The sequence below is a fragment of the Temnothorax americanus genome, unplaced genomic scaffold (genome assembly GCF_048541705.1).
Source record: "Temnothorax americanus isolate GAGA-0224 unplaced genomic scaffold, ASM4854170v1 Scaffold10, whole genome shotgun sequence".
In the NCBI taxonomy this organism is placed as follows: domain Eukaryota; kingdom Metazoa; phylum Arthropoda; class Insecta; order Hymenoptera; family Formicidae; genus Temnothorax; species Temnothorax americanus.
In genome coordinates, this window is record NW_027509231.1 from 4,321,699 (window position 1) to 4,335,412 (window position 13,714).

Genomic DNA, 13,714 nt, shown 5'->3' on the forward strand with positions numbered 1-13,714 from the left:
AAGATCAAAGATTTTTTTTCTTCTCTGCGAGCGACTCGTGGTCGCAGTAATAAATCTCCATCTCTCTAATAATCGGGACAATATTTAATTATAACCGTTAATAATAATTAATCGTGTTATTTATTCGTCATAGTAACATCATTGTCACGGCGTTTCGCACCCAAAATTATTTTTATCTATACACATTACAACGCCGTTATTTTTTTTTGCTTATGTAAATATCTCTATGTATACCGATGCCGGCTGCGGTCTCCATCTTTTTTCTTTTTTTACGTTTATTACTTGTCGCTAATTGTACACTCTATCGCCGCGGAACACCGAAAAAATACAATATACCACGAATTTCGAACTCCTGCCCCTTCTCTCTCTCTCTCTCTCTCTCTCTCTCTCTCTCTCTCTCTCTCTTCTCTCTCTCTCTCTCTCTCTCTCTCTCTCTCTCTCTCTCTCTCTTTCTCCTATCGAGGAAAAAAATAATATTTGTCTCGCCTCGGAAATTCGTAATTCTCGGACGTCGATTACGACGTGTGCGCAAATAACTTCTGTGCGAGGGATTGAGGTCGCGGGACTTGGGAATCCGAGGTTAAGAAACGTATCGAAAGCGTCCATATCCATCGTCCGTTAACGATTTATTCAGATCCTTGGACTTTGAAATATCGTAATACGGAGATCCAAGGATCTCACGGTTCCAAAATTTTCAGAATGTATGTATTTTTTTAGGAACCTCGGGGAAGAGATCCTAACATCGGATCTCGATACGACAATTAATTTCTATCGTACTTCGAGATTTCAGAATCCAAGAATTTAAGGACCCAAAGACTCAAGCATCCAAGTATTCGGAAACGCGACTCGAGAACGCAAGAATCAACGATTCTCGGGATTCAAGAATCCGAAGATCCGAGAGTTCAATGCTATTTCCCGAACCCGAGGATTCACAGAATTTGTGGAACTGCAGGATCGATGCGGATCGGGTATCGGAATTCAATTCGCAAGTGATATAGGCATGGGATACCTCCCCTCTCGTTTTCTTCATATCTCTCTCTCTCTCTCCTTTTTAAATACGGTATTAGATAAACGTACGCACATCTGCACTTCTCTAATTAATTCCTCGTTATTACAACAAACTACGCGCAGAGCTCGGGGGCGTCGACGATCGGGCACCGGAACAAATCGATTTGTTCACCGCACAACGTTATATCGCGGCGAGAGTGCGGACCCCGATTGCGACGGATCCAGCATCCCATTTAGAATGCACATTTAGTACGAAACCCTCGTTTGGACCGGCGCGCCCGTCGCTTGCGGTTCTGTACAACCCTTTATATACTCGTTCTCTCTCGCCCGAGACTAGTAATTAGTGATAACAACTATATATCAGTTCTAATCGATTATTAATTTCCATAGTTTTATCGCCAACTACATCAGCGCTACTTATTTCTCTCTCTCTCTCTCTCTCTCTCGGATTGCGTGCGCCAATTAACGTCGTTCAGAGTGAATTCCCGGAATTTTCGTCTTTAGTTCAAGCCAAACGGTTTCCGAGAAGCGTCGCGCGAATCCGGACGAGGGCCGAAGAGAGAAAAATCCTCTTCTTTCTCTATACGCACACATACGTCTCGCGCGGAAGTGGTGCCCCGATCGTCGACGATCGCCGGCTCGGCTAACAATATCCTTACGGCCCTTATACGCGATCAGGACGCACGTTAAAAAGAACGACGACGACGATTCACTACAAATTCTTCGTCCTCAATTCACGATTAGAGATGCTCTCGCGCCAATCTCGCACTACGCATTGAAACTATCGACAGTATTTTGCCTTCTCCCCGCGCCGTGTGTCGCCGGCACTGTCGCGCGGACACTCGTCGTGAGAGAGATTCGTTAAGAGTATACGATCGCGAGCGATCGATTCGCGGATTATAGCGGTCCGCGATATTAGATCGGGGAAGGAGAAGAAGGGCGCAGAACGCGAGAAAGGTCCACCAACTCGTTTATCTCGCCTCTCCTCGCTCAGAATTCTCCGCGGAAAATCCTAGCAGATTTTTGCAAGACCCAGGAGCCACGAAGCGTTCTGTAAACTCGAATCTAAACGTGAATCCACGGAAGAAAGGGTGGAAAAGTTGACTCAAATTGTATCTCCATCATTTCGGTATTAAATGCAGTCAATACGAGATAATTTTTCTAGGAAGATATTCTTCTATATAGGAAAAGACTTTCGAAAATAATTTCGCGCGGTGAAATCGCGCCATTTAATACAGAAACGATTGAACGGGTGTTCGTTTCGCTGGTCACGCGTTTCGTTAGCTTTGCCAATCGCGTTATATTTTTTTCAGCGCGCATAAAGGAGACTGCGCTTTTAATATTCGACACCTCGATCGAAACATTTGCAAAATCGAAATATATTCCGCAACAACGAGATATTTCGCGCAGGATAAGCGCTCATCGATTTTCCGAGTCAACATTTGCAACTGTCAAGTGCTCCAAGCGACAATTAATCAATTATCCAATCCGCAAGCACATCGCGATTGTTAATAAATTAATCGTATTTATCCAATAAAAAAAAAAATCCACCGAAATCTACCGCGACTTGATGAGCGGTAATACTGATAAATTAGTCGTTTATTCAAAAATTAATGCAAACCTCGAGGATCTTAGCCTCTCTCGAAATTTCGTCTCGCTATACGCTCTTCGCTATACTCGACTCGCGTTACTTGAAAAATAAACGTCAGCGCCTTTCTTCGCCAATATTATCGTTTCGCGACAGCACGGGCGTCATTAATCATTTCAGATATTTCTCGAGCGATCAGCTTTTCCGTTGATCGAGCATATCATTCAGCCAAGATATCGGTATAGCTAGCCCGGTGCCAACAAATCAGGTTACGGAGACTCGGGTTTCAGAGTGGCCGATATTGCCCGGTATCGCTGTTCCGGCTATAGCCGTTCACGGAGAATTCTCCGAAGAAAATTTCCCGCTCGTGAAATCGCAGCGATAATGTCGCGTGCCGCGCCGCACGAGGCAAATACACGACGAGTATACAGCCACGTGAATTGGCTCGTTGTAGGCCAAGAAGGCACACACCGGTCGTCCGAGCTCTATGGCGCCGTGTATATATACGCCTCATTTACCCGCCGTCGACGTGACTTCCGGCCGAGATTCAATGGCCGTGGCGAAGTGTCACGACGGCCCGTTTCCGCACGACGGCCTTATCGCTCTTTGCGGAAAATCGTCGTGTTATACTATACACCGGAGAGCCCGAGCGCCCGCGCCGATGTGTATGTAACGAGCGTAAATCAGAATATCCTACTCTCGCGGAAGGAGGACGGCAAAAAGCGAATGTGCTGCCAATATATTATCCAATTAGAATCTTTAATTTCTCATCTGTTCTTAATTCGCGGTAGTTGAAACTCCCGTTCTCGAAATGTGCTCGCAAAGTCTCGGCCGTCGTTTAAAGTTCTCGTTTAAAGAAAGAACGAGCGTCCCCCGAGTTGATCCCGCGTGTATCATACCCGCGTCGTCGACGTCGAAAAATAGTGTCAACGGTGTTTTAGCTTTTCAAAGGGTCACCGGGCTTGATCTTGCCAAACGGAGTGCGAAGTGCCTTTTATCTCCGTCAATATTATCTCAATGCAACCCGGTCAAAGATGTTCTTTCGGTCTTTCCTCCAAAGTCCGATCTTCCGACGGCCGTATTTACACGAGATATATATGTGTGGAAATCGGGGCGGTTTAACTCCGTTTTCTAATTCGCGTGCGTGTAATGTAATCTTCTTAGGATGCGCTCTTTCGATAATCCGGGCGAATTAACGGGCAAACGAGGGAGAAAAAAAGTCGAGCCGCGCGCACATCCCGGGAACTCGTTTGGGAGTTTTCATTTTTCTCTCGTCTGATGTCGTTCAATTCGAGAGTGTCCCATCGAATTTCCACTTCTCCTCTCTCCCTTTCAACCCAATTGTGTAACGGGAACTGCGTTGAAAAGCGATCGCAAAATCGTAGGCGGGATAATAGAAGACTATTGAGAAAATATGAAAAAGGGAGCGCGATTCTCTCTCGTTTTCGAAATTATTCGAAGATTTTTGCGGTGTGTCACCGACTTACAGTTATCCTAATCCCACGAGATGAATGCCCAACTTTTGGCAAATTAAGGGTGATAATTAATTTAATATTTAATGAATAAACGTTAGATAGTTTCCCCCGCTTTTTCCCGCGCCAACTTCTTGGGCGGATCAAAGTCGTGCCCAAGTTTCCTCCTTGACAAGTGAAACTAATCGAGGGGAGGGACGTCTGTAGAAGGACGGCCGATCGAATCTCGGAATTTTCCTACCCTCCATCGCGTCATCTCCACGACCACAAATCTCCTCTCATTTCGACCGATTCAAATTTCTCCAAACTCTGCCCCCGGTAACGCGTGATTATACTATCTTTAGCAACCTATTAACAATCTTCTATCAAGCTCCAAAGGATTACTTTCCACTTTCGGATATTGTTAGAGGAACAATTAATTTTATTATCCGAAAGAACTGGCAACGCACGAGAGAGAGTAGAGTAAAAATTAATTAAACAAACTTGTAGAAAGTTCATTATCTTATTAAAACGAGGAAAATATTTTCAACGAATTATTCAGAGATATTTTAGGAGCAGAGTAATAGAGAAGCATAGAAATATACTTTTCCGGAAAAAAAAACTGTTACTTCCTTTCAATTGTTTAGCGAAATAATTTGCAATACGATTATTCTGTTGTAAATCAATCTTCTCCGTTGTCGATCAAAGTTTAAGACGAGATCAAAGGAAACAACGGCCCAAAGTTCTCGGGACGAGGAAACATCGGCGGAAATGGAATGGAATGGTAAATCTGCCGCGAGGAAGACGAAAGGAAAAAAGGGGTACTTCCGGACGTTGTTTCAATCCTCTTCCCATCGTGCCATTCGCATCCCCGTAGCATGTTCTAATGGTGTCCACAGCCTTCTCAAACGCGTGTACTTTCCTTGAAGCGATAGTAATTCTCGTCGCTTTATACAAAGAGCTTTTTGATCTCTCAGTATTTCCCGCTCGAAAAAGAAGCGAGAGAAGAGACTCGAGTAAATGAGGAAAATAAAAGGGAGAATGGATCCTAGACAAAAGCAGACTGTTAAATCGACAAGCGATACGCAATTCGATTAACGAAAGGCGGCTCTTCCCTCCTTCGTCTGGAGAAGCTCTATCGTATATTAATTTACAAATCGCCTGTAAATTAACCAAACCCTGCTATTTTCTCGAATTAAACTCGCGATTACTTTCGTTACATGTATAATAAATCTAATCCTATCGCGCCGCGTATCGAATAACGTATAAGCGTATCGAGGCGCACCGCGATGTCGAGCCGCGAAAACGCAGCGTGGCCGATATTATCGATTTCGCAAACCGTAGCAAGTCCCGAGCCCGCTTCGAGGCGGGTGGATTAATCCATAGAGCGGATATATAGGAAGAGAAACGGGGAGGGAACGATGGGTCGGGACGCGCGCGGAGTGCTTTAATACGACTGCGAGAGAGCGTATAACTTCCTCGCCGACGTCGCTATTCATTCAGACAATCTCGGAACATCCAACGTCTTCACTTCCGCGGGCAAATCGCACTTCTGCGGCCCGTTCATTATTGCATTATTACCTACTCGTGCTTTAACACGGCTCATCGGATAAATTAAACAGGTACGATCTCGCCGCGTACGAGGAGAGAATTGCATCGTCGCCGTCTTTCACTCGGGAACGAACTCACCGGAGCGCGCAGTGTCGTCGACGGATCGACCGCCAATTGTGCTCGCTCAGAAATCATCTTCCGTCGTATATACCAAGTAACGATGAGTTCCGATGTTTCTGAAGTGCCGGATTTCAAAAGGCAAATTATTCTCGATTTGTTTAATTTGTAATTTTGATGATTGTGCGTTTTTCTAATATTTCGTAATTAATGAAATATATCCTTTTAGAACGAGACTCAATACGAATATGTATTTTATAATAGCCCGAAAGTTGTTCGAACGTGTGAATCGTGTAATGTTCACAATTTAATATCTCAATTCAAAATTTAAACTTGCCTCACCTCGGAAATTCTATCTCTTTACGTTTTTCTTTTCCTCTCGAGGCAAATTATTCTATGCCATTTCCCTTGCGCCGCGAAACTCGTTTCTACCCTATAAAAGTTGCAACTTTTTCTCTTTCCGATTCCGTGATTATTTGCATAATTCGATTCTTTTCACCGTTAAGTCCCGGCAAGTGAAAACCGACACGGTACCGACGCAATCTCTCGTCGGTGAGTTTTATCGAGACCGAATCGCGTCCTCTGCTTTAAGATACTTACATCACGCGTGCATCGCACGCATCCGCATTACGCGTTTCGTGTCGCGAGCAAACCGCGCGCGAGACTGTCGGGTAAGTAACTCGATTAATTAGCGATCAGCGTCGGCAGGGGGTAGAAACAGTCTCGCGATTGCGACGACCACTTAACGAGATCCCTGATGATTTTTTTTGCGTTAATCGCAAAAAATTGGCGTTTCTCGAGTATTAAAAACGGAAATGTATGAATTAGTAATTTTATACGGCTATACGATTGAGTGCAGGTGTCGAGAGCTGCAAACGTTTCCTGCGAAACCATTGAAATTTCGATCGCGCGTTATCCTGCGAGATTATTTGCGATAAGCCGTTTCACATCAAAGAAAATAAGAACATTAACTTCCATTAACGCGATTAAAAGATTAATATCTCGATTAATATAGTTAAATTCAAAACCAGCAAAACGCACTATGCAATTCATTGTAATTCGCAGATGATTAATTTTGACGATTAATTTTGAATGAGAAACATGAAGGGAGCATAATGAGTCGTGCCTTCTAATTAAAGTTAAATGAACGATGAAGTGTACTGCGTCAAGATGGAAAATCGTAATCGCACGCTGGATAATTTTCTGTAAAGTTGCCATCAGTCCTTAACGACGCTGCGTCGTCGCGTCGCGACGAAGTGTGCGGGGCGTTGAATTCAACCCCTCTGTTTTAAGGGCCGACCACCCTCGGTCGGAGTGCCGAAGTGAATTTCCAGCGGTGGAGTTCCGCCGTGCGCGCGCGTGCTCTATTAAATGAGACCTCAACCGTGTTTTGTAATCGAATATACTCCATTCTCGTTGCAGTAATACAACCATCAGCAGCTGCGCTACTGACTATGCATACAATACAGGCATTTGCAAATTTGCAGTACAAACGCAAAATTGTGCTCGGCGCGGTTCCATATTGATACTTGATACAAACGCAAACGGCATACCCATATTACATTCCGGAGCAGAGATTTTTACGGCTCCGATCATCTTGCCTGCGATCTGACAAATAAAATCCCAAATTAAGATTACGACTACACGCGAAAATACTAGCAGACTCTTAAATTAATACTTTATGCATTAATAATCGTATTTTAATGACGAGATTAGAAAGAGAAAGTATAAATATATTTATAAGAAGATTAAACGCGTCGTCGTTTCTCCGAACGCTTCTGTGCTCCTCGAATCTATATCCATACCGACCATACCGATTTTTGTCGAAAATTTCGTCTCGCTTTTCTCTGTCCGCAAACCCCGTCCTTCTTCCCCTATCTCGCTTTCTCCCTTTCGCACATTCTCTTTCTCTCCCGCTCGCCAATTCACTGTCATACCCGGTTTTGCGACAAGCATATGTAATATATATACACTACGTTAAACTACGCTTTAAGAGGCCTACTTAAGTAATTATGCACACAACACGAGGGGTTAAGGTATTATATATATATATATATATATATATATTTATATATAATACACATTATATATATATATATTTGTGTTACGCGCTTAGATACAACGGCTAATTAATTTTACAACGCGTCAACATCTTTGTCCGCCTTGCTTCCTTCCACTAATTGTAAGAGTGCATCGTTCCTTCTTTTTCTTCCCGCTACTCTTCTTTCTTCTTCTCCCCGTCATCTTCTTCTTTGGTTTTTTTTGTTAACAACAACAGACTTACTTAACTCTAATTATGTTTCTCGTTTGTTACTTTCTAAGGCCTTGTTGCTAGTATGAATCTTGGCTGTCGCTAAGGCAGTGGCTCTTTTTTCTTCTCTCTCTCTCTCTCTCTCTCTCTCTCTCTTTCTCACTCATTCACTCATTCTTTCCACATTCATCTTTTTACATTCGCAGACACGTGCATGCGTACTCCGAACGAGAAATCGACGATCAGCTTCCGGTAGATCCATGAGATTTGATTCGCGCGCGAACGCGATTCTTTTGCGTTATATATTCGTAAATCGAACACGACACGCTTCTATTCGGAGAATCGACGATTCGTAAAGAAAGTATCAAAGTTCTTTTCACTTTGTTTTCTACCGCAAAAATTGATTGGTTATTCAAATCGAATCATTTTCACTTTCTCTATTGACTATCGACGTGCTCATATTGAGGTCACATTGATAATTGCGAGTCGATTTTATGGGTTCACGACACGGAGAGATGGAACAACGAAGCGAATTAGTCGCCGAACCAAAAGATCAATGTTCGTTTCATAATTGTTAACCCTATTCATTCCAACCAGCCCTTTCGTGTCCCAACGGGTTTCTAATCCTCGCATCATAACTCACGAACGAATTGACGAAATTTAATGTTCCAAAGCGCGAATTAAAGCTACTACTTTTAGCTTTAATTTGCGCTTTGGAACATTAAATTTCGTCAATTTGTTCGTGAGTTATGATGCGAGGATTAAAAAGGGCAGAAAACACGTTGGAGCGAATAGGATTAATCCAGCTGAACGTAATCTTTGTCTGATTGATAAAATCAGGATAAACGGAGATCCGTGTGATTAATGAAGTAGATCACGAGCGAGAAGCGATAAGAAGCTGATGAGTGTAAAAACCGCGTGTCAGATTAAAGGTCTTGACAATGATGTAATAAGTTTGACAGGAGACTTATTAAACCTAAATTAACGGGTATTCCTCTCGACAGATCGATCAATCAGCCACGAATGTAAATTTCCAAGTGTCTTGAAATTATAACATTCGCCTATCTTGTCATTTACGTTCATGGATACTGTCTGTCCCTTTATAATTGGCGCGATAAATAACATCAGAATTAGACATATTCTTCTTCTTAAACGTGGCTTTTTCTATATTAAATCGGTTTTACGCTTAAATAATGCATGTATATCGCGACCATCGTAGTAAAAGTTTTTATCTCTCGTCTTATATTCTGATTAACGTAATTACAACGTCGGGACACGGCGAGTATACCGCGCTCTCGCGACTGTATCGCGAGTACGATATTATGATGACACCTAATAGCGATAATAAGGCTGGAGTTACACGGTCCGCGCGCACCACACTTCTCGCAATAACGAGGAGTACTCATTATGAAATCCGCGGACAGCGCTGCTATTACTCCGCAAACGAGTATTTACCGAGTGCGCCCATCCTCTCATCGTTTCCGGCCTCGTCGAAACGAGAAATTCGCTCGTCATCCGAGCTCGTGCGACCGTGCGAAAACGCGAGTTCTGTACCTCGGAGCTAGCGGAGTTAACGTTAAAAGCTGTTTTCGGCCGGGAGACGCGTATCATTTCGCTGATCTTCGGAGCAAATATCTTATATTTTAAGTGAAGAGTCGCAGTTACATGCGACAACATTCGATAATTTAGTTTGTTTAGATATGAATATATGCGTAAGAGAAAACACGAATATAAAGAGTTTTAAGTCAAAATAATATCAGCTTACGATATTCATTGCCTATTTTTTTCTCAAATATGAATTTATAAGTAAATAATAACCCAAGTAGCAAAGTGACGTCGAATGACGTCTTAATAACGTCTTAATGACGTCTGTGACGTCAATAAGACGTCTTTAGACGTCACCTTTGCTACTTAAGAAGCATATAATATATAATTGTATCGTGCAGCAACGGAAGGGTTTACAATTTTATATTTCTTGAACTTGCTATAATATCGCTCGAAGATACCAAGCTTCGACAAAGGGGACGATAACGCGCCGTCATAATTTTTCCCGGGCCCCCGGGTCTGACAAGGAGTTATTATTAATCGGACTATGGACCACTTGAAGATGACAGCGAAGCTTCGTTCAATTTGCATTACCGCTATCCTCGATACACGAAAAGTTGCCCCGCGAAACTTCTCTCCGACATGAAATTGCTCTCAGAATCGAAATTGAAGTTCTTAATATAAATATTTCATCCCAACGCAAATCTGTTATTTATATATACCCTTTTTAGAAGAGGATATATATATATATATATATATATATATATATATATGTATTTATAGTATATATATATAAGCTCGTAGAATATAAAATATTGTTGTAAATAGAATTATAAATAAAATGGAAACCACAAATTTGCTCATTCCGTGTTTTATAACTGCATATACAATTAAGCGAAAATTATTAAAATGTTTATTATATAAAAAAAATTACGTATTATCGCTTAATGTGGGGGTATTCGTTCGATCAACGTTAATGTCGCCGTACTTGTCGGCGATTCGTAGGAACCTGTCGGCCCGGGCATTCGCGCGCGGGACCTTCGGAACACACATCCGAGGAGATTTTCGGAAAAAGCACAAGAGTTGGCTGGGCGGCTCACATCTCCGACGACGGCAGCCACGAAAAGCCGCGGTGCGTGAAATTGAATTTTAGGTCGCTCGACTCACTCTCGGGCACATTCGCGGCTCCCTAGTATTACCCCCCCCTTCCTCTAACCCTATTCTCTCGGTCTCGTTCTCGTCTCTCCGCGTTCCCGCACACATATCTATTGCGAAGGGGAAACCTTTGAGGCACCGGAACATCTTCTACTACTTCTTCGCGCGTCAAAGCAATTTCGCGGTTTCCGTCGAAATTCCGCGAGATGACCGCTGCCGCAACCCTTCCTCCCCGACCCACCCTCGTCCAACAGTCTCTTTCTCCTCGTTTTCTCCCTCGCAACTGGGTCGGCCGCGGTAATATCGCGAATAACGAAGTTTGCGGAAGCAAAGACGATATCATTAACCGAAGAAAACGAGTGACGCGACAAGCGGAATTAGTTTTAAGCGAAATCATCTAAATTGACGTTGGAAAAACATCTGATTAGTAATTAGTAGTTTGAGGTGTAAACCAGATAAATCTTATTAGTTAGCGCTTGTCTGTCAAATAATTTAACGATGTCATCCGTGTCAAAATATAGTTATATCAATCAAAATTATTCTGCAGATAAGAATTTAATAATTTCATATAATTATTCTTTCAGATATAGACTTTAGATTCGACTCTTAACTGGCAACGCGAGTTCATTACAATCTTGCAACTACAATGCTATCAAAAGAATCCGGAAAGAAATCGTCGTGAGTGTTACAAGGATCTCCATGAGTGCTCTTAGACTTAACTAACAGAAAAGTCCGAGTTCTTTTCTTCTCTCTCTCTCTCTCTCTCTCTCTCTCTCTCCTTCTTTTTCTCTCTCGCAATATATCAATAAAAAAGTTTATTAGAAAAAGGACGAGCAAAAAAGGGAGGTAAAGGAGCTTGCAGGATCTCGCAGAATCATTCGCGTCAGCAGTTAAGAGTTAAATCAAATCAAATCTATTGATTCGAGCGAGAGGCTGACCAATTCAGAAGTGAAAACTACCTCCTCTTCCTTCTCCTCCTATTTCACCCTTTTCTCCCGATCTCCCTTTCTTTCTCGCGCTCGTGCAGCAGCATCTCTCCTCTTTACCGTCTCGTTAGAAATCAGCCTCGTAGGGACCTCCAAAAATACAGGACGCAAAGACGTGGATGTCGGCGTCGTCGAGGACGACGTCGGCGACGGTGGCCTGTTTTATGTGGACGCTGTGTCGGGTGATTTGTGTGTGTGTGTGTGTGTGTGTATATATATGTGTGTGTGGGTGTGTGGGTGTGTATATGTATGTGTGTGAGATCAATACGTACTCTAGTTCTCTCTCTTTCCCTCTCGCTCTCGCCTCCTCTGTCCACCCTCCCGCCATTCCTCCCACAAGAGAGGGAGAGAGAGAGGAAGAGAGAGAGAGAGAGAGAGAAGAGAGAAAGGAAGAGGGAGAGGGGGAGAGAGAGAGAGAGAGAGAGAGAGAGAGAGAGAGCCCGCCACGACCGAAACCCGACCGGTCCCCTGGTTCCTCCGAGAGAGATCCACCTTCCACCACTCTTTCACCCTCGCCGAGCCCGCTCCTCACCGCTGCTCCACCGCCGCTCTCCGCGCTCTCTCGCTACCCTTAAACCGCCGCTGCCTTCTCCTTCGCCTCGTCTCTCGGCTACCTTGCACCCCTTTTCGGTCACTCGTCGCTCTGCTCGCGGCGCGTCTTTCCCTATCGTGACCATCCTTCCCTTCCGGCCGGGATTTATTGCCGTTATTATTTTAACGCCCGGTGAATGATTCGCGTCGAGAGGGTGGACTCGCTCGCTCGCTCGCTCGCTCATTCGCTTCGCACGTGACGCGCCGTAAAGCACACACCCATCCGCCCCCGCGAATGAGCGTGCGGCGGGCGAGGAAGGTAGACTGCCGCACACAGAGTAGGTAATTCGAAACTCGGCGACTCGACCGGGTGTCGGGGGGTGTTTTTCGGGGCTCGCAAGCCTGTCAGGGGGAGGGGGTTGTGATAGCGAAAAAATGGTGGATTCGACGGCGGGGGGAGGAGAGTGAGAGGCGAATCGGTCGCCGGCAGATATCAGGGGCGTTTAACCCTCGGCGCCGGAAGATGTATCTTCCCTTCGTTCTTTCGCGCCTCCGTCTCCGATTTCTTCCCCCCCCCCCCCGGGGTCCACAAAGCGAGGATCGTCGCGCACTTTTTCCATTATTCTCCATTACCGCGCTCATACGTAATTTCTGCCGACGACGCGGCCACGTTTTTATTCGCCGTGTGTCGCTCACCGTTAGCGTTAACCAATGTCGCGGCCGTATTATTCAACAATATAATTAATTATTGACTAATCAGTTCTACTTTTTTTTCCTGCGCGTCATTATATTCGTCCTTTATATTTGCTATCGTTCCGCTAAAATTCCTTTATTAACCGCGTTTGGCTTTATTTGTACACTTCCTCTTACACTTCTTCCACACGACTGCACGCTATTTCGGTCAATCGATCCGACAATTCATTAAAGTTCCACGCCGTCGGTCGATCAAATCTGCGGTTTTAGTGTCGCGCCGTTTGAATTCACTCGGAACGAAAAGCGCGATCGTCCCGCGCGACCAGAGGAATTTTATGTTCGTGCAGAGGAAGAGCAGAGATCGGACTCTATTTACGAAAGCGCAGCGATTTTACGACACTCGATGACACTCGATGATAAAAATGTGACGATGTCATTTTTTCAAGGATTCAATAAATTTCGTATTAGCTTCCGAGTGCATTTGAAAAGTAATAACAGGTCGCGCAATTGTTTTTCGGCAATTGTGGAAATCTCAAAACGGACGCGAATGCGAAATGGATGACTCTCGCCGAGAGACCCCGAGCGTCTTTGTGCGCGAAATGAGAAACAAATTCTTCTGAGCGAAAATAACGTAAGCGTGTTGTTTTTACGCAATCGGTATGATTTAAAGCGCAGTATCTCGAGACATCCCGACATTTTAATCAGGAGAAAATCGAGTCGGAAATATTGCCCGTTTATGAGGATGCGCCTATTAACAAATACTTCGTATATATATGAATGTCCGTGTATTCTCTCGCCCGCTGATATATCTCACGTCGCCGACCACGGCGCCCCGTTT